Source organism: Salvelinus fontinalis, chromosome 11 (assembly GCF_029448725.1).
Source record: "Salvelinus fontinalis isolate EN_2023a chromosome 11, ASM2944872v1, whole genome shotgun sequence".
NCBI classification, from domain to species: Eukaryota; Metazoa; Chordata; class Actinopteri; order Salmoniformes; family Salmonidae; genus Salvelinus; species Salvelinus fontinalis.
Genome location: NC_074675.1, coordinates 50,956,273 through 50,975,602, shown reverse-complemented (window position 1 = coordinate 50,975,602; position 19,330 = coordinate 50,956,273).

The following is a 19,330-nucleotide window of genomic DNA, read 5'->3' as shown; positions in this document are numbered from 1 at the left end:
TAAATCAATTCATTTTTTTACCTTTTTTATTACTTTGCCTCTGTATACAATTTGGTTCACCTCTTTAAGTTATTATGGTTATTTATGAAAAATCTATTGCATTTTGTATGCCCTTGTGTAATACAATATGTTTTGCAATCCAATATATGAATTTCTAATGTGTGTTCACGAATTGCCATTTTTTTCCCGAGGGATCTAGTGTTACTATCAAACACACTCCTAGTCGGTGCATTTATTCTTCAAAATGCTCAAATGTACATTGATCAAGATGTTCTCAACAGCTTCGTTGTATCACTAGCCCTTCAGAGTTGTACTGTATCTATTCATTATTTTTAATCAGATGTCCTACACTACTGTAAGGTTCTGTATTTATTTTCTTAGTCAACCTTGTGTTCTGTTTCGTTGTGTTCTTGAACGTAGCCCTGTTTCGTTGTGTTCTTGAACATAGCCCTGTTTCGTTGTGTTCTTGAACGTAGCCCTGTTTCTTTGTGGTCTTGAACGTAGCCCTGTCTTTCATTTGTGTTCATTGATTTCACCTGTGTTAGTTACTCACCTGGTCTCATCAGCTCCTTATTTAGTTCAGTTAATTCTGTTTGTGGTATTGTTCCTTTTGACTCTACTAAGCCTTTTCCCAGCTCGTTTGTGAGAGAGTTGTGAGAGAGTTATAGCCTTCAGTCCTAGTTTTGATTTACCTGCCTCTTTGCCTACCTGTGTATGACCATTGCCTGCCTGTGACCACGATTCCTGCCTTCTGCGAAATAAACACCTGCTGCGCCCTGCACGTGAATCTACACATGTTTCTCCCCGAGTATTCATTACACATACATTTACTTAAGATGAGCCACCATCAACACAGACTGACAATGCACAGACATGTGGGTATTTAAATTGTAATGGACACTTCTATAAACAGTATAATGGTTAACGTACAGTGCCAAAATGAGAGGTAATTGCAGGACAGCCAAGCTCCAGAAGCAACCATTCTCCATCTGCGTAAGAGCAGTGTCCATGTTCATATCAATTATTTTTTCAAAAGATAGAAATGTTAATTTATTTATTTAGGTTTTCTACCCTTTTTTGATTGCACACGATTAGTACTGAATCTTATTCAACCAGTTCCCTTGATCCTACTTTTCCACACTCCCCTTCACCATAGCCAAACATAGAAGTAGTATAACAGAAAATAGGAACCTTCATTCACAGTAATCTTCAAACCTGGCTCATTAACTTCAAATAACAACTCAAATCTGTCCTTTCATTCCTCTTTTTGAGTCGTACTGTAGCCTTCCAGAAATACACTTCCTTCCTGCGCACCGTGTGTTGTTGTTTACTAGATACCTACCACTGACTGCCACAGTAGTTGACCATTTACAGGACTTCTCCTCCTGTCTGTCTGACAGGAATCAGCGCCATGCTGCACACTGAATCTGATCCGCATGATTAGAAAGATCCCCCATGGGTCTCGTGTGTTCTATATTTGGATTCAACAGAGTAATTATTTTCAAATCTATTTTCGAGTCAGCAAAAAAATAAGACATTGGTTGTATGATTAGGCCAAGTTTTGTAACTACCCATAACGCAACTGGTTTATGCTGTGAGTCGATCACACACCCTCTTTAATGACATGAACGGAAACAACAACACTGTGAAATATACCACAATGAAGTCTCTGAACTACGAACAGTATCAAAGAGACAAGGTGTATTACAACACGTTATTAATAAGATGTGTTCTTCCCACTTCCTGCAGAGTAGCATTCCTCAGAACCATGTTCTTCCTACTTCCTGTATAGTAGCATTCCTCAGAAACACGTTGTTCCTCCTTCCTGTATAGTAGCATTCATCAGATCCATGTTCCCTCTAGTTCCTGCAGAGTAGCATTCATCAGATCCATGTTCTTCCTACTTCCTGCATAGTAACATTCCTTAGATCCATGTTCTTCCTACTTCCTGCATAGTAGCATTCCTCAGATCCATGTTCTTCCTACTTCCTGCAGAGTAACATTCATCAGATCCATGTTCTTCCTACTTCCTGCATAGTAACATTCCTCAGATCCATGTTCTTCCTACTTCCTGCATAGTAGCATTCCTCAGATCCATGTTCTTCCTACTTCCTGCATAGTAACATTCCTCAGATCCATGTTCTTCCTACTTCCTGCATAGTAGCATTCCTCAGATCCATGTTCTTCCTACTTCCTGCATAATAACATTCCTCAGATCCATGTTCTTCCTACATCCTGCATAGTAACATTCCTCAGATCCATGTTCTTCCTACTTCCTGCATAGTAGCATTCCTCAGATCCATGTGCTTCCTACTTCCTGCATAATAACATTCCTCAGATCCATGTTCTTCCTACTTCCTGCATAGTAACATTCCTCAGATCCATGTTCTTCCTACTTCCTGCATAATAACATTCCTCAGATCCATGTTCTCCCTACTTCCTGCATAGTAGCATTCCTCAGATCCATGTTCTTCCTACTTCCTGCATAATAACATTCCTCAGATCCATGTTCTTCCTACTTCCTGCATAATAACATTCCTCAGATCCATGTTCTTCCTACTTCCTGCATAGTAACATTCCTCAGAACCATGTCTCTCCAGGGGAAATATGTGGTCTTGAGTTGGGATGGCAAGTGTATGTAATGTAATGTATGCTAATTTAGCAGACGCTTTCATCCAGAGTGACTTACAACAGTGTACGCATCCATTGTCAAATTGACCCATGACCCTGGTGTTACTAGTACCAAACTCTTAACCGCTGAATGTGCCAGACTCCAGCACCCACAGTGTATATTTACATATGTGTAAAACGTCATTAATAATGCCTTCGATGGTATCACACAGGAGCAGCATGTTACGCCAGTGAGTGAGGCTGTGGTAGATTTCATTTGCACAGTACAGTTCATTCCGAATGTATTCAGATCCCTTGAATTTTTCCACATTTTGTTACGTTAGAGTTTTATTCTAAAATGGATTCAATCGTTTTTTCCCCCCTCATCAATCTACACATAATACCCGTAATTATAAAGCAACAACTTTGGGAGGGGGGGGGGGGGGGGGGCAAATTTATTAAAAATAATAATATAATGAAATATTACATTTACATAAGTATTCAGACACTTTACTCAGTACTTTATTGAAAGTATCACACTTGTATCACAGTATCACACTATCACACTTGCAACAAAAGTTGTGAATGGTTCATAGCAGGTGGATGCAGGAATGTCAGTAAACTAAGTGTTTTATTTTTTGTGGTAATGGAAACCCCAAAAATGATATATTTCGGAATAACAGAATCTTGACCAGGCTGCTCTGGAATCCTGCTGAGAATCTGCTACTTCACCTTACCATAGAAGTGGAAAACATCTATCATTCACCAGACGGGCTTCATACTTAAATAATGCCATTGTCCTGTCAGAAAAATGTAATAATCTGCTTCTGAGTGTAGATTTATAATGTGATCGATGCTTCCGTAGGGGGCAAGGGTCTGGTCTAGGATCAGCTTGGATGGTGTCACTTTCTGACACTGTAATGTCGACTGGAAAAGGCTTGCCCATCAATATCCCGTATGTGTCTTTGCTCTCCACTTCCATGACTCTCAGTGATGACATCGGCATGGCAGGAAGGTTAATTAGTTGAGTAAGGCACTCCAAACAGGGCTGTTCAAACCCAGCCTCCAAACCTCTCTCCTGTCTTCTGATTGCTTTAGGGGTTAATAGGCCTTCAAATTGTCTCATCGTTTTAGCGACTTATCTTATCACCCCCCGTCACAACACCAAATAATAGATGACCTTGCTTATCCTGGGAATTATGCGCAGACATCCGCCGCCACCGCCGTGCTTCCTTTTCCATTCTTATCTCTATTCAATGTTTTTTAAACTGTTGCTGCACCAACTCGACTTGGTGCATACGTCTTATCCAGGATGTGTACGTCTTATCCAAGATTCCAATTTGAAATCGTTTGGCCTCTTTTTTTTCTCTCTCTCTCTCTCTCCATATGCATACAGAAGGAGGAAATTATTTGTCAAAGTCAATGTCATCTAATTTAGTTCTGCCTAAGCCGGGGCTCTGATATGATCTCCTTAGCTGGTCTCAGCCAAGGTTCCTGTCTAGATGTATTATCCGTCTTTTTGAAGATCTCAATCTACAGAGAGCTAACGTTTTAGCTTTTTTTCCCTTCACCCTGCATTTTATTACATCGAGGGCGTCTGACTAATGCAATGCACCATTGGCCCACCGCCACATGCCAATTTATAACACGATCGCTCACCCAGCTCCATGCATACCAAGTAATGTCGGTTTGTTGTATTATTGGCTTCTACGCATGCTGCCTTGCTCTCTCTCTCTCTCTCTCTCTCTCTCTCTCTCTCTCTCTCTCTCTCTCTCTCTCTCTCTCTCTCTCTTTCATTCCCCCTCTCTCTCTCCAGAGAGAAATTGTAATAATAGCTGTAAACATAGAGCTCTTAGAATTGGTCAAGAGGAGGGGAATACAGAAGAGGCTGATTCATACAAATACAGAACCAGCTGGATATGATCAAAAACAGAACCAGCTGGATATGAGGAGTGAACCAGCTGGATATGATCAAATACAGAACCAGCTGGATATGATCAAATACAGAACCAGCTGGATATGATCAAATACAAAAACAGCTGGATATGATCAAATACAGAACCAGCTGGATATGATCAAAAACAGAGCTAGCTGGATATGATCAAATACAGAACCAGCTGGATATGATCAAATACAGAACCAGCTGGATATGATCAAATACAGAACCAGCTGGATATGATCAAATACAGAACCAGCTGGATATGATCAAATACAGAACTAGCTGGATATGATCAAATACAGAACCAGCTGGATATGATCAAATACAGAACCAGCTGTATTTTATGAAATACAGAACTAGCTGGATATGATCAAATACAGAACCCGCTGGATTTGATCAAATACAGAACCAGCTGGATATGATCAAAAACAGAACTAGCTGGATATGATCAAATACAGAACTAGCTGGATATGATCAAAAACAGAACTAGCTGGATATGATCAAATACAGAACCAGCTGGATATGATCAAAAACAGAACTAGCTGGATATGATCAAATACAGAACTAGCTGGATATGATCAAAAAAAGAACTAGCTGGATATGATCAAATACAGAACCAGCTGGATATGATCAAATACAGAACCAGCTGGATATGATCAAATACAGAACCAGCTGGATATGATCAAAAACAGAACTAGCTGGATATGATCAAATACAGAACCAGCTGGATATGATCAAATACAGAACCAGCTGGATATGATCAAATACAGAACCAGCTGGATATGATCAAATACAGAACCAGCTGGACATGAGGAGTGAACCAGCTGGATATCAAATGAAACATACTAGTCATAAGTACAATACGAATAACGTGTATATGACTGTGTTTGAGTGCATATAGAAAACGTGTTTAATTTTGTGTGTGTGTGTTGTGTGTGTGTGTGTGTGTGTGTGTGTGTGTGTGTGTGTGTGTGTGTGTGTGTGTGTGTGTGTGTGTGTGTGTGTGTGTGTGTGTGTGTTTGTTCATTTGTTCAAGTGTGCGTGCGTGTGTCTTTGATTGCAATACAGTATGGCCAATCCGCAGTGGGTTTAATTAGCCAAGTTCCTTCATTAGCGCTTATCTTCTGGAAGTCTCAGCCAGTGCATTGTGGAGAAGTGGTCTGTCTTACTCCAATAAAACACTCAGTTAGCAAGACCTAGAACATGGCTAAGTTAACACGAAGAGAAGTTTCTTAAAGATAGAGGTTTATTGAAGACAAAATCATGTATTTATTATCTTACCACCACACCCATTCATATTTGTCTGTTTACTCCATAGTGTATTTTGACCTCAAGGGAAATCAACTTAAACTAATGTGAGTACAAGACAATTCAGTACCAGATTTCACATGAAGTACTTCTTTGATATATACATCACAACTGATGTTATATGCTTTAAATTCCTTCTTTGTGCGTCAATGACTTTAGAAAGACCTTGACCTTTCATTCAAAGCCTTGATGAGGTTTTCAATCACCATCATTACACACAATGAACCAAGATTTTACCCCCCCCCCCCCCCCCCCCCCCCCACCACAAAGAAAATAAAAGATTCACGGGGCTTGAAATGCCACCCATGAGAATTATACATATCTCATGGTAATGCGGCTTAATGAACGGCAAGCACCTATTTTTACATTTGTTATTTTCACTCCCTGTGAAAATGTCAGTAGTCTCCACTCACAAATGTGCCTGCTTGGCGTTCATACTGCCTCATTTGAACAGATGCATTTAAATATCAGTCTATTAGTTAAATGGACACAAATGCAGCTGTCACTAAATAGCAGGCATCTGGACTCAGTGCTTCAGCGCGTGCCAGAGATATCTCGGCATCGTCCAATATAATGGCAACGAGAGCCTGTTTGTGCTTTATCTCAAAACTTAAAAATCGTTTTTGCCATGAAGCTGTCTGCCTTTATAACAGCCGTATAATTGGGATAAAAATATCTTCAGAAAGTATTCATACCCCTTGACTTATTCCACCTTTAGTGTTACAGCCTGAATCCAAAATTGATAAAATATATAATAATATAATATATAATAATAATCTACCCACAATAACTCATAAAGACAAAGTGAAAACATGTTTTTAATCATTTTGGCAAATGTATTGAAAACAAAATACAGAATAGCTCATTTACATACTTATTCACACCCCTAAGTCAATACATTTTTGGCAGTGGATACAGATATGCGTTTTTTGGGGTAAGTCTCTAAGAGCTTTGCAAACCTGGATTGTACAATATTTGCACATTGTTACTTAATTTAAAAAAGTGATTCAAGCTCTGTCTAGACAGCCACGTTCAAGTCGTAACTAGGCCACTCAGGAACAATGTCGTCTTGGTAAGAAACTTCAAGTGTACATCTGGCCTTGAGTTTCAGGTTATGGTCCTGCAGAAAATGTTATTTGTCTCCCAGTTCCTGTTTTGAAAGCAGACCGAACCAAGCCTGTGCTTAGCCCTATTCTGTTCATTTTCATCCTGAAACATAATTCCCTAGTCCTTGCTGGTGACAAGCAAGTGTTGTGTTGGATTTGACCCACATATAATAATTGTTTTCAGGACATAAAGTTAATTTTTTTGTCACATTTTTTTGCAGTTTTACATTTGTGCCTTATTGCAAACAGGATGCATCTTTTGGAGTATTCGTAGTCTGTACAGGCTTCCTTCTTTTCACTCTGTCATTTAGGTTAATATTGTGGAGTAACTACAATGTTGTTGATCCATCCTCAGTTTTCTCCTGTCACAGCCATGTAAAGTCACCATGGTGAAATCCCTGAGCGGTATCCTTCCTCTCCGGCAACTGAGTTAGGAAGAACACCTGTAGTGACTGAGTGTATTGATAAGTCATCCAAAGTTTAATTAATAAATTCACCATGCCAAAGGGATATTCAATATAAAATGTATATATGTATTTTTTTATAACAATAGGAGCCCTTCTTTGGAAAACTTCCCTGGTCTTTGTGGTTGAATCTGTGTTTCAAATTCACTGCTCAGCTGAGGGACCTTACAGAAAATTGTATGTGTGGGGTACAGAGATGAGGAAGTCATTCAAAAATCATGTTAAACATTATTATTGCACACAGAGTGAGTCCACAGCACAGATTCATGCAGGCTCAGTTGGTAGAGCATGGCACTTGCAATGCCAGGGTTGCGGGTTCAATTCCCAAGAGAGACCAGTACGAAGAAGTATAAAAATGTATGCACTCTGTCTGGAAAAGAGAGTCAGGTAAATGTAAGTATCTAAGGGGGAGGGATATATTGTTCTTTTTTTATGTCTTGTTATTGTTTTTTTGTTTTTGTGGGAGGGGTATTAGAGGACAACTGGAGGTCTGTTTAGAGTTAGTATGGATAAGTATAAGTATTTTTAAATGGTGGTAAGAACAGTGATAAGTATTTCAAAATGGTGGTAGATATTTCAACATGGTGGTAAGAACAGTGATAAGTATTTTAAAATGGTGGTAAGAACAGTGATACGTATTTTAAAATGTAACCCATCATGCTAATCGGCGAAATAAGTATAGCTAGCTATAATTCCAATGGTTTGGCTGATAATAAGAAAATAAGAGCAGTTTGTGCATGGCTGAAGGAGAAGGATTACCACATGTATTGTCTTTCAGAAACTCATTCAATATCTTCTGACGAAGTGGCCTGGGAAAAATAATGCCATGGTAAAATCTATTTCAGTCATGGGTTAAGATCCTATTCAAAAACGATTTGGATATTGAGGTACTATCCGTTTAAATAATTTGTTGTATTGCCTTGAATATACTACATGATGATAAACAGTTATGGCTCATAAATCTATATGGACCGAATAACGACTATCCAAACTTAATTTGAAAACATTTAAAATAATCAAATCAGTCTGCAAGATACAAATAACTATACTATAATGCTACGGGACTACAATACGTTTTTAAGTATGTCAATGGACCATAAAGTCAATCATACTACTAACAATGACCCTCTGGCACTCAAAGAGATTACAAATATTATGGACACATTGGAATTGATGGATATTTATGAGGCTTAAAAACCCAGACCTGGTAAGATAATACAGCTAGTTAGATTGATTATTTTCTGTATTCTTTTCAACGGTAGCAAAGTGAATAAAGTTGAGGTTTGAGGATCGAATACGATCAGACCATCAGTTTATAGCCCTCCATGTAACTACGACAGACTCTAGAGAAATCCTCATCTCACCAAAAGAGATGTTGAATGAGAAAGTAAAATATTTTAAACAATGTTCTTCTAACGTACTTTACACTAGGTTTTATGATATTCTTCTCCCCCCCAAATGTTTTTTATTTAAAACTATCTGCGACAGAAAACACATCTTGTGAAGGCCTAATTACAAACGACAAACTATGGTTGACAGTTGATTCTTTTCAGAAGGGGAAAAATCCGAGGTGCTGATGGCATTCCATCAAACTTTTTATGAAGTACTGAAAGATACATTACTTTCATGTTTTAATTATTTATATATAAATGGAAAACTGTCTGACACACAAAAAGAGGGACAGATAGCTCTCCTACTGAAGCAGGAGCCAGGGATACAAACAATATACTTTTAACTATTTTTGGGGGGTAAAAATGTACAAGAAGGGAATAATATTTCTGAAAGAGTGTTTGCGGTTTCCATGGTGAATTATTAGTTTCACGTTCATTCTTGGGCTAGCTAGCCTACTGGCGCAGGAGAGATTGCATTTTTTAAATCATACATTGTTAGACAGGTAGTTTTATACAACCCCCAACTGTTGCAAAACAAATAGTAGCACTGTTAATTATGAGGAGATTGCATTTTTTAAATCATACATTGTTAGACAGGTAGGTTTATACAACCCCCAACTGTTGCAAAACAACGTTTAGGCTGCACGTCGTTTAAAGCATGCCAATACTGCCTTCTCTGCTGAAGTGATTTCCATTTTTCTAATGGTTGTCAATTCCTTTGGGTCTTCTTTTCCACTGTGCTCTCGGTCTGTCCTGTGCAACTATTTGCAAATTGAAATGCATTAGCTAAACAATGTTAGCATAATCGGCCAAAGGTGATCACACCAACTCACTTTCTCTCCTCAATTTTCCCCAACAGTTCATTTTGCCTATGCTGTAGGCCTGTCATTAGCTAACTGTTAGCACTATGTAGGGTAAATATTTAGACCAGTCAAAGTGCAAGAAATACATGAATAAAATGAAATGGTAGATGTGTTTATTCCTCCATGCTTTGCTCTTTGGTACCACAACACGCAACTCTCAACTATTGATTAAGCCTAGGCCTACGTTTTTAGACAAAAATCATTTGTCTACCTGGGCTACAACAACACAGTGCAATGAGGAATGTATTATTGTTATCAAGTGAAAACACATCGGCTGTAATCTGCAGTGATGGAAACTAATTTGAATAACCGGTCACATGTCCTGTTTTGTTTCATGCCTAAATAACCGAGGACAGAGTGGCACCGTGGTCTGAAGCACTGCATCACAGTGCTAGAGGCGTCACTACAGACCCGGGTTCGATCCCGGGCTGTATCACCACTGGCCGTGATCAGGAGTCCCATAGGGCGGTGCACAATTGACCCAGCGTCATCTGAGTTTGGGAAGGGTTTGGTCAGGGTAGAGGCCGTCATTGTAAATAAGAAGGTGTTCTTACCTGATCTGCCTAGTTGAAATAAAGGTGAAATAATCAGCCTAGGCCTGATTATGCAACCTTTTGGATCAGTATTGGGTAAAATCTGGAAAGTTTAGAAGGTCCAGAAAGGTACATTAGCAGACCACTCATATGGTGTATTTTGTCAGGATGTAGCCTATTGGTGCTAAGATAGTCCTACTATAGGAAAATATGGGCTTCTACTTTCCTTCTCTCTGTCCGGTAATGCTGTAGTCTATTTTACATTCAGCAAGCAAGATCAAGCGTGCATCTCTCATCCAATAGGCTGTTAGTAAATAAAATAAGCCTAAATAAGTGTCCAACAGGCTTTTGTAGTCTGGCTTTTCCTGGGACTCCACAATATAAAAAAAAAAAAGTTTGATCAGATAACGAAATCATAGGTAGCCTATGTGTGCTCCCGAGGCTGCGCCCAGCGTGCTCCTTCCGTGTCCCCTGGCACGCAACTCCGAAAAGCTACCCCATTGATTCAGTTTTTAAAGGACAATAAATTTATGCTATCTAGGCTACAACAACACAATGTAATGAAGAATGTTATTACTGTTTTCAAGTTAGTACAAAACTCTAGTTTAAGCTGTAAACTGCCCTGAATTAGATACAGTGACTTCGCCGGAGGGGGTGGCTGCCTTCTTATCGGCTCCCAACCATGCAAATTTTTTATATTTTTTTTTTCCGCATTGTTCGTAACTTGTTTTGTACATAATGTTGCTGCTACCATCTCTTATGACTGAAAAGAGCTTCTGGTCATCAGAACTGCGATGCTCACCTCAAACTGTACGAAAAGTTCTTCTTCAATGAGTCGGACGGGAGGGATATAATACAGACACCCGACCAGGCCCAGAACCACGTTATTCGCTGGAGAAGGAAACGCAGATTTCGACGAAAGAGATCAGGGTGCATTGTGAGGATCAGGGGACGAGTGGCTAATCTGCCCATGCCTTTGTCCTGCTAGCTAACGTTCAATCGCTGGAAAATAAATGGGACGAAGTGAAAGTACGTTTATCCTACCAACGGGACATAAAAAATTGTAATATCTTATGTTTCACCGAGTCGTGGCTGAACGACGACTTTAAGAACATATAATAGAGTACTTTGTTTCATTTTCATTTTTTAAAATTGACATATCTTTGTATATTTACATTAAAATGATGCCAGCTGATTCATGATTTAGACCGGCTGAGAAACATTGCCTGTCTGTCTGTCTCATCCTGACTCCCGACACCTTCATTACTATGGGACAGCTAGAGATCGAATTTGATTATTGAAGCAATGTTGCAAATGTCGGAGAGACAGACAACAAGGTTTATACAAATCTCCGCTATTGAAAATTTGATTTTAGTCCAAAATAAATGTGAGATAATGTCTAAATGCTTTTTATAGTGAAGATCAAGTTTATATATTGCCTAGCTGGGCTGATGAGACAGTGAATTGCTCAGTCAGTTGGAACAGAGTAAATAAGCATTTTAACATCATAGATTTAGCGGTAACTTTTGGAATAGACTTTTGGAATGCAGTTTTAACCAATCAGCATTCAGGATTAGAACCACCCATTGTATAATATGTAATCATATCAGGGTTCAGAAGAACCGGCAAACTGTATTGTTAGGGGATTTTATTAAACAACACCATCAGCCAATGGGAAATAATCATTATGGTCTTGGGTAAAGTATTTATTTTATAGGGTAATATTGGTAGAAATGTTACAAATAGGGAGTGGATGAGCTAGCCTCCAATCATTCCACCAACAGAGCCTGAGAGAGAGGGTACTTGGACAGGGGCCCAGCAAGCTAAAGGTTGGCCAGCTATAAATAGTCACAATAGAGGGAGTTGGTGGTTGAGAGGCCTGGGCTGGTAGGTACTATTATTAAGTCAAGGAGCGAGAGTTGAGAGCTCTCCCGCTTTCTATGTCACCTTTGGCTCCCTGTCCACCGCAGACCTACCTCTTCACACTCCGGAGTCGGCATAATTGGCTGTTTCAATGCCCGGGGAAATGTATCAGAATAGACAAGGATGAAATAAATAAATAAATAAAGCTGCATGTTATTCTGTCTGTAAGTTTCAAAATGCTGATCGAGATGATGTTTGGTTCATGATTTACAGTATGCTAAATCCTGGCTCTTAAAGGGGAGATGTGTTGAAGGTAAATAAATGCAGACTTTGGCCTTTTGACAAATGGCCCAAAACAATGTCACTCCAAACGATAGAGCATGTTATGCAAAAGCTGGAGTAGTCTGCGTAGACCAGTTTAAGCGGAAATTTGTGCCAGTTTTGTACTTTTCTACATAACCAACTGTTAGTAATGATAACATCCCTCCAGTGGTGTAAAGTATTTCAGCGAAAATACTTTAAACCCTGGCTATCCGTAAATAAAAAAAACAAGAAAATTGTGCCATCTGGTTTGCTTAATACAAGGAATTTAACATTATTTGTACTTTTACTTTAGATACTTAAGTATATTTAAAACCAAATACTTTTATACTTTTACTCAAGTAGTATTTTACTGGGTGACTTTTACTTGAGTCATTTTCTTTTAAGATATCTTTACTTTTACTCAAGTATGACAATTGGGTACTTTTTCCATGACTGCATTCCTCCCAAGAGTGATCTACTCCTCAAAACAAAATAAGTCACCACACTGTCTTCTATAGTCCGTACTATATTATGGACAGAGCATGAATAAATGCAATTCAGCACAGTGATATCACGCCCTCTCCGCCATAGTAGCAAGGATAAATTCTATTGAACTCGCACTCACTAGTGACGCCTCATCATTCCATACGTCCTCTACACCTCCACCATCCTTCATTCCTGACACTAAACAAACCCTCTGTCCGGCAGTCAGTGCAGTCGTTTGGTAGCAGTTAACCGCAGTCATTTTTTTAAATCATATCTAGGCTGTGTTACGTGGGATTATAAATAATCAAATTAGAGTGGGAGGGGTTCACCAGGGTGGGTGGCCTTGATTACACTGCCTCGACCGGTGAGGACTGTTTACCGTGTCCCTTCATTAATGTGGCCCTGATTACAGAGCCTCCACCCATCAGGAATGTTTACCACGTCCCTTCATTAATACTGCCCTCAACATCCAACCTCCATGAATCAGGAAGTCACGGGGAGCCCACAGCCTAATGATCCCCCTATTAAGAAGCCTCGGGGCTGGTAATTCAATCCCCATTGACAGCAGCTTCTTCAGCTCCGCTTCTCCACTCCATAACGCACACGTCGTCACTTCCTCGCCATACGGCCTGCATCAGGTCCGTTGCACTGTCAGTGAACATCGGTGAACGGCAACGTACGGAAAGGCTCTTGGATGCTGCATCTAAATGCTTTCATAGGGGACGTGATGTGATTGGGTGTCGGGGCTAAACTGCATGAGTAACCTTTCGACCGTGCCGTAATTGTTCTACAGTTAGGTGTGCGGTGTATTGTAGCGTTAATGGTGGAGCCACTGCATCAGGCCCCCATGTCTTTTAACATGCATCATCGATTTGGTAATCGCCAGCGTTATGAATGGGACGGTGTCATGACGAAAGTGGCAGTTGAAAATGGAGCAATCCATGTTCACTGGCATGGATATTCCACCTCATTTTGTCCCTCTACAGTCTCTTGGGTGGTGTCTGCACATCCCTTGTAGGGGTGTATGCATCTGGCCCTTGTGGCTGAATGTGAGGGCAGAGAATCGGGTGGTCGGGATGAACATTTGCTAATCACAACATCCATAAGCCTAATATATGCAGTAGTGGGAAGAAAACAGATCTGATGATAGAGTACATGTATTTAATAGAGTACATGTTTATAATAGAGTACATGTTTATAATAGAGTACATGTTTATAATAGAGTACATGTTTACAATAGAGTACATGTTTATAATAGAGTACATGTTTATAATAGAGTACATGTTTATAATAGAGTACATGTTTATAATAGAGTACATGTTTATAATAGTACATGTATTTAATAGAGTACATGTTTATAATGGTACATGTATTTAATAGAGTACATGTATATAATAGAGTACATGTTTATAATAGAGTACATGTTTATAATAGTACATGTATTTAATAGAGTACATGTTTATAATAGTACATGCATTTAATAGAGTACATGTTTATAATAGAGTACATGTTTATAATAGAGTACATGTTTATAATAGAGTACATGTTTATAATAGAGTACATGTATTTAATAGAGTACATGTTTATAATAGAGTACATGTATACAATAGAGTACATGTTTATAATAGAGTACATGTTTATAATAGAGTACATGTCTATAATAGAGTACATGTTTATAATAGTATGTGTTCATACTAGAGTACATGTTTATAATAGAGTACATGTTTATAATAGAGTACATATTTATAATAGAGTAAATGCTAGAGAGGTAGGGATTCAGACCTTTTGGAAAAAGGGAATTTTGAGCTATGGAGTGGTGACAAATGTTTTGAGACCGTTTACGCAGTTCTAGGATAGTTTATCAGCATGTAATTACAGTGTACCTACGATGGTGGAGGAATCTACTGTCAGAAGTTCTTGGAGTAGCTAGCCAGCTGTCTTCACGAGATAATAGACTCTGAATATTAGCATTAACATAAACCGCACAGTCTACACAGCAGCAAATCATTGGATTAAGGCTAGTTAGACTAGTTAGACTTGCTACGCTAGTTAGGTTAGTTATGCTCATTGTCCCTGTTTTTGTGCTTTCCTGCAACCCCTTGATTGTGCACATAAACAGACCTGAAATCGTCCAGGCACATGAAAAGGTTTACACACATGCTCTCATACACGCGTAAGCACACACACATTCAGTCACGCAAATTTACACGCATGGATTCACAGCATGTGCGAACACCTATACGCACACACACACACACACACACACACACACACACACACACACACACACACACACACACACACACACACACACACACACACACACACACACACACACACACACACACACACACACACACACACACAGACTGACACACGCACACAGTCATCAGGTTTGGTATAGTAGCAGATCATGGGGTTAATTAACTTTTAAATCACTTCAGTACCCCCCTCAGATATTCAATTTAGTTGTCAATATGATTTCTAAGTATGCTTTACAAAATGAGAAAGAATATAATTATTCTCATTACAAATCATAAGACGAGTGAAATGTATTTAAAACGTTAAGTGAGTTTTTTTTCTCTTCTCCACTCCAACATGGTATATTGGACTAACTCATTCACATCCAAACGTGCATTCTATAGGTCTTAATGATTTGTTCAGAAAATACATGTTTTTAAAGTTTCATTTTTGCTTCTTGTGATTAATATATCAATCTTCCATTCTGCATAATTTTAGTTCCTGCTTCATTAAATCTAACTAGCAGACTGTTCAGTAAATGCTACTCAGTAATTAGCCACTAACAAGTCCTTGATGGTACAATCGTTAAGATAAAATTAACAGGAACACCCACACGTGCACAAAGATGTAGGCACATGGCGTCTGCCATGCAACAAAGTCAACGATAGAGGCACATGGCTTCTGCCATGCAACAAAGTCAACGATAGAGGCACATGGCTTCTGCCATGCAACAAAGTCAACGATAGAGGCACATGGCTTCTGCCATGCAACAAAGTCAACGATAGAGGCACATGGCTTCTGCCATGCAACAAAGTCAACGATAGAGGCACATGGCATCTGCAATGCCACACAGTCAAAGATATACACATACTATGTACACAAAGACAATATGTGCCCCACAGAGTAGCTCTCATCTTCCCCACAAAGTAACCCCAGTCTTCCCTATCTCCTGAGTGGTGCAGCGGTCTAAGGCACTGCATCTCAGTGCTAGATAAGTCTCTACAGACACCCTGGTTCAAATCCACAACCTCCTGTTATTGGGAGTCCCATAGGGTGGGTGCACAATTGGCACAGCATCGTCCGGGATTGGCTGTAATTGTAAATAAGAATTTGTTCTTAACTGACTTTCCTAGTAAAATATAAACAGAGTATCTCCCAAAGTTCTGCAGCATTGAAGGTCCCCAAGAACACAGAACCATCATTCTTAAATGGAAGCAGTTTGGAACCACCAACTCTTCCTAGAGTTTAGAATTTAAACATTCTCCAACAGCCTAATACATTACATGCCCTTCAGTGGGATAATGGACTTTTTTGTTTTTAATTTCCATATATTTCCATAGGAAGGTGATTATGCAAAATGATTATGTAATATCCTGTTACACATGTATTGGAATCACTATGGTTTAATTCAGTTTGATGTTGTTTTTGCAATGCAAACTCTTGTTTTTTAATTCATGTCCACATTTTGAAGAGATATGACAGGGAAATCATTTGAGTCACGTTGGTTGAATTCTCCAATGTGCGCTCTATTTAGTTATTCTTCACTCCTGCGCATGTAAACTGTGGATGTGAACTTGGTGACCTGGCTGGATTAGTCAATCATAAAGCTTGTAAAGTTTTGGGCAAATCCGGATACTAAGAGTTTGTGGGGGCACGGGACTCTGCACAGGTGATTCGGGTCAAGAGTAAAGAGAGAGACTATAGATTTTGTCGAGTTTAAACGTATTCTTTTTTTTATATTTGAATATGCTATTTGTTTTGAGCTAAAATACTTTTCCTTACCTTACTAAAAAGTAGAGTTAAAAGGGATAGACTGGATTCAACTGTGGCTGTGCTAGATTGAGACACCAGTCATTTCCGTTTTAGTCTGATCAGGAGCTGGAGTGGATGGCTTGGTCAGAGAGGATCTGGGGACTTCTGTGACGCTGGCCATTGTTTCTCGGTTACATCCAGGGCATTTTCACCGTGGATTCTTGAACAAGGCCTCTAGACCTGGGATTTGGTGTTCTGTGTTCAGGACTAATAGGCCGCTGTTCTGGGTGAGAGTGGAATCTACAATCATTTCGACAGTGAGGAGCCTAACTGTGTTGTAGTTTATTGTTGTAGTTTATTCAACAAGCGCGCCAACGAACATTGTTAGTTCCCAAGTTTAACTAAGCCTATTTGTATTGAATGTGCTGTCATTCTTTTTATTTGTATTCCTTATATTTTTATAATAAATTATATCTGTGGTTTATCCCTTGTATATTGGTATTTTCTTTTTGTGTTTCCCCTTTGCGAGTTAAGTCATACCAAGTTTATCATTTACTGAGATGTCCTTTTCTCCATATTGACCATGAGGATTTATCCGAGCCATTAGTGAGAGAGTTACAATTATACAACATTATAATACAGAATAACACACCAATACAAGTAAAGTAAAAATACACAATAATGACAAATGGCAACATAAATAATGTAGTACTTTGTATTTATTTAGCATTAACAGCTTATTTTTCAGGGGGAAGAGAAAAACCAGAAACCCATTTAAGCCAATATGGAGTAAACTGGAAAATATTTCCATAATCTCTTTTAACAAGACAATCGAGCAAGCTCCTGGAAAATACACAAATAATCAACATGTAGCCTACCCATTAACTATTTACATGCATTATTGACTGTCACATTAGGTGGCACAGGGCCTGTGCTACTTCTCCCCCCGACATCCTAGTTTATCCACCTCAGTGGAATGAAACTTGGGATACACCGATGGACTGGCACTGGTGCGTCAGATGTGGATTAAGAGGTGGTCCTCCAGATGTTTTCTGGGACGACGGCTGTCTTCTCTGATATCGCTCAGCGCAGGAAATGGATGTTCCAGTGGGACCAGAGGATAAACAGTTGCATTAAGCACCGCGTCCCTGGAATGGACCGTAGGGGTGGAGAGCATCTGACAGATGAGGACAATGACATATTCCTTGAGAGTTGGTCTCTCCAGGCTCCACCGTTATCGCCTCCATAGTAGCAAGACGGAGAAGGGCGCAATTTCATCTGCAATAAATCTGCAATAAACCCTCATTATACTTCTATTGGTAAATTTTTAAGCTAGGACTTCGGTACACAGGCGAGAGTGCTCCAGTACAGTAGGTGGTAGTAATGCACTGTAATGTTGGATGGTACACAGGCGAGAGTGCTCCAGTACAGTAGGTGGTAGTAATGCACTGTAATGTTGGATGGTACACAGGCGAGAGTGCTCCAGTACAGTAGGTGGTAGTAATGCACTGTAATGTTGGATGGTACACAGGCGAGAGTGCTCCTGTATAGTAGGTGGTAGTAATGCACCGTAATGTTGGATGGTACACAGGCGAGAGTGCTCCTGTATAGTAGGTGGTAGTAATGCACCGTAATGTTGGATGGTACACAGGCGAGAGTGCTCCTGTATAGTAGGTGGTAGTAATGCACCGTAATGTTGGATGGTACACAGGCGAGAGTGCTCCTGTATAGTAGGTGGTAGTAATGCACCATAATGTTGGATGGTACACAGGCGAGAGTGCTCCAGTACAGTAGGTGGTAGTAATGCACTGTAATGTTGGATGTCATACGCCTCTAAACCCAACAGAAGAAGAGGCGAGGAGGACAATGACGTTAGGTAGCTAGCTAGGACACCGGTAGACAGTCTCCTCCTGTTTTCCCGCAGTTCTGTTAACGATGGCGAGGGCAGGTGTTCGGTAGGCTTTAGTGAAGGACATTGGGTGCTAGCTAGCTAGTTAATTAGCAAATTAGCCCTCCGGTACACACTTTTAAATGTCACGTGCACAAGTAAAGTGACATGCCTTTCATGCAAGTTCAAAACCAACAATGCAGTAATAAATATCAATTGATTAACTAAATATAATATAAGATAGAACAAAAACACACGAGAAACATAAAAAAGAAGAACATGAGAAGTAAGTAAGAATGGTTTATACAGCGTCAGTTCCAATACCATATTTACAATGAGCAGGGATACTGGAGCAATAAAGAGAGATATGTATATGGGTAAGGTGACTGGGCATCAGGAAATAATGAACGGTGTAGCAGCACCATATATGATGATTGTGTGTGTGTGTGTGTGTGTGTGTGTGTGTGTGTGTGTGTGTGTGTGTGTGTGTGTGTGTGTGTGTGTGTGTGTGTGTGTGTGTGTGTGTGTGTGTGTGTGTGTGTGTGTGTGTGTGTGTGTGTGTGTGTGTGTGTGTGTGTGTGTG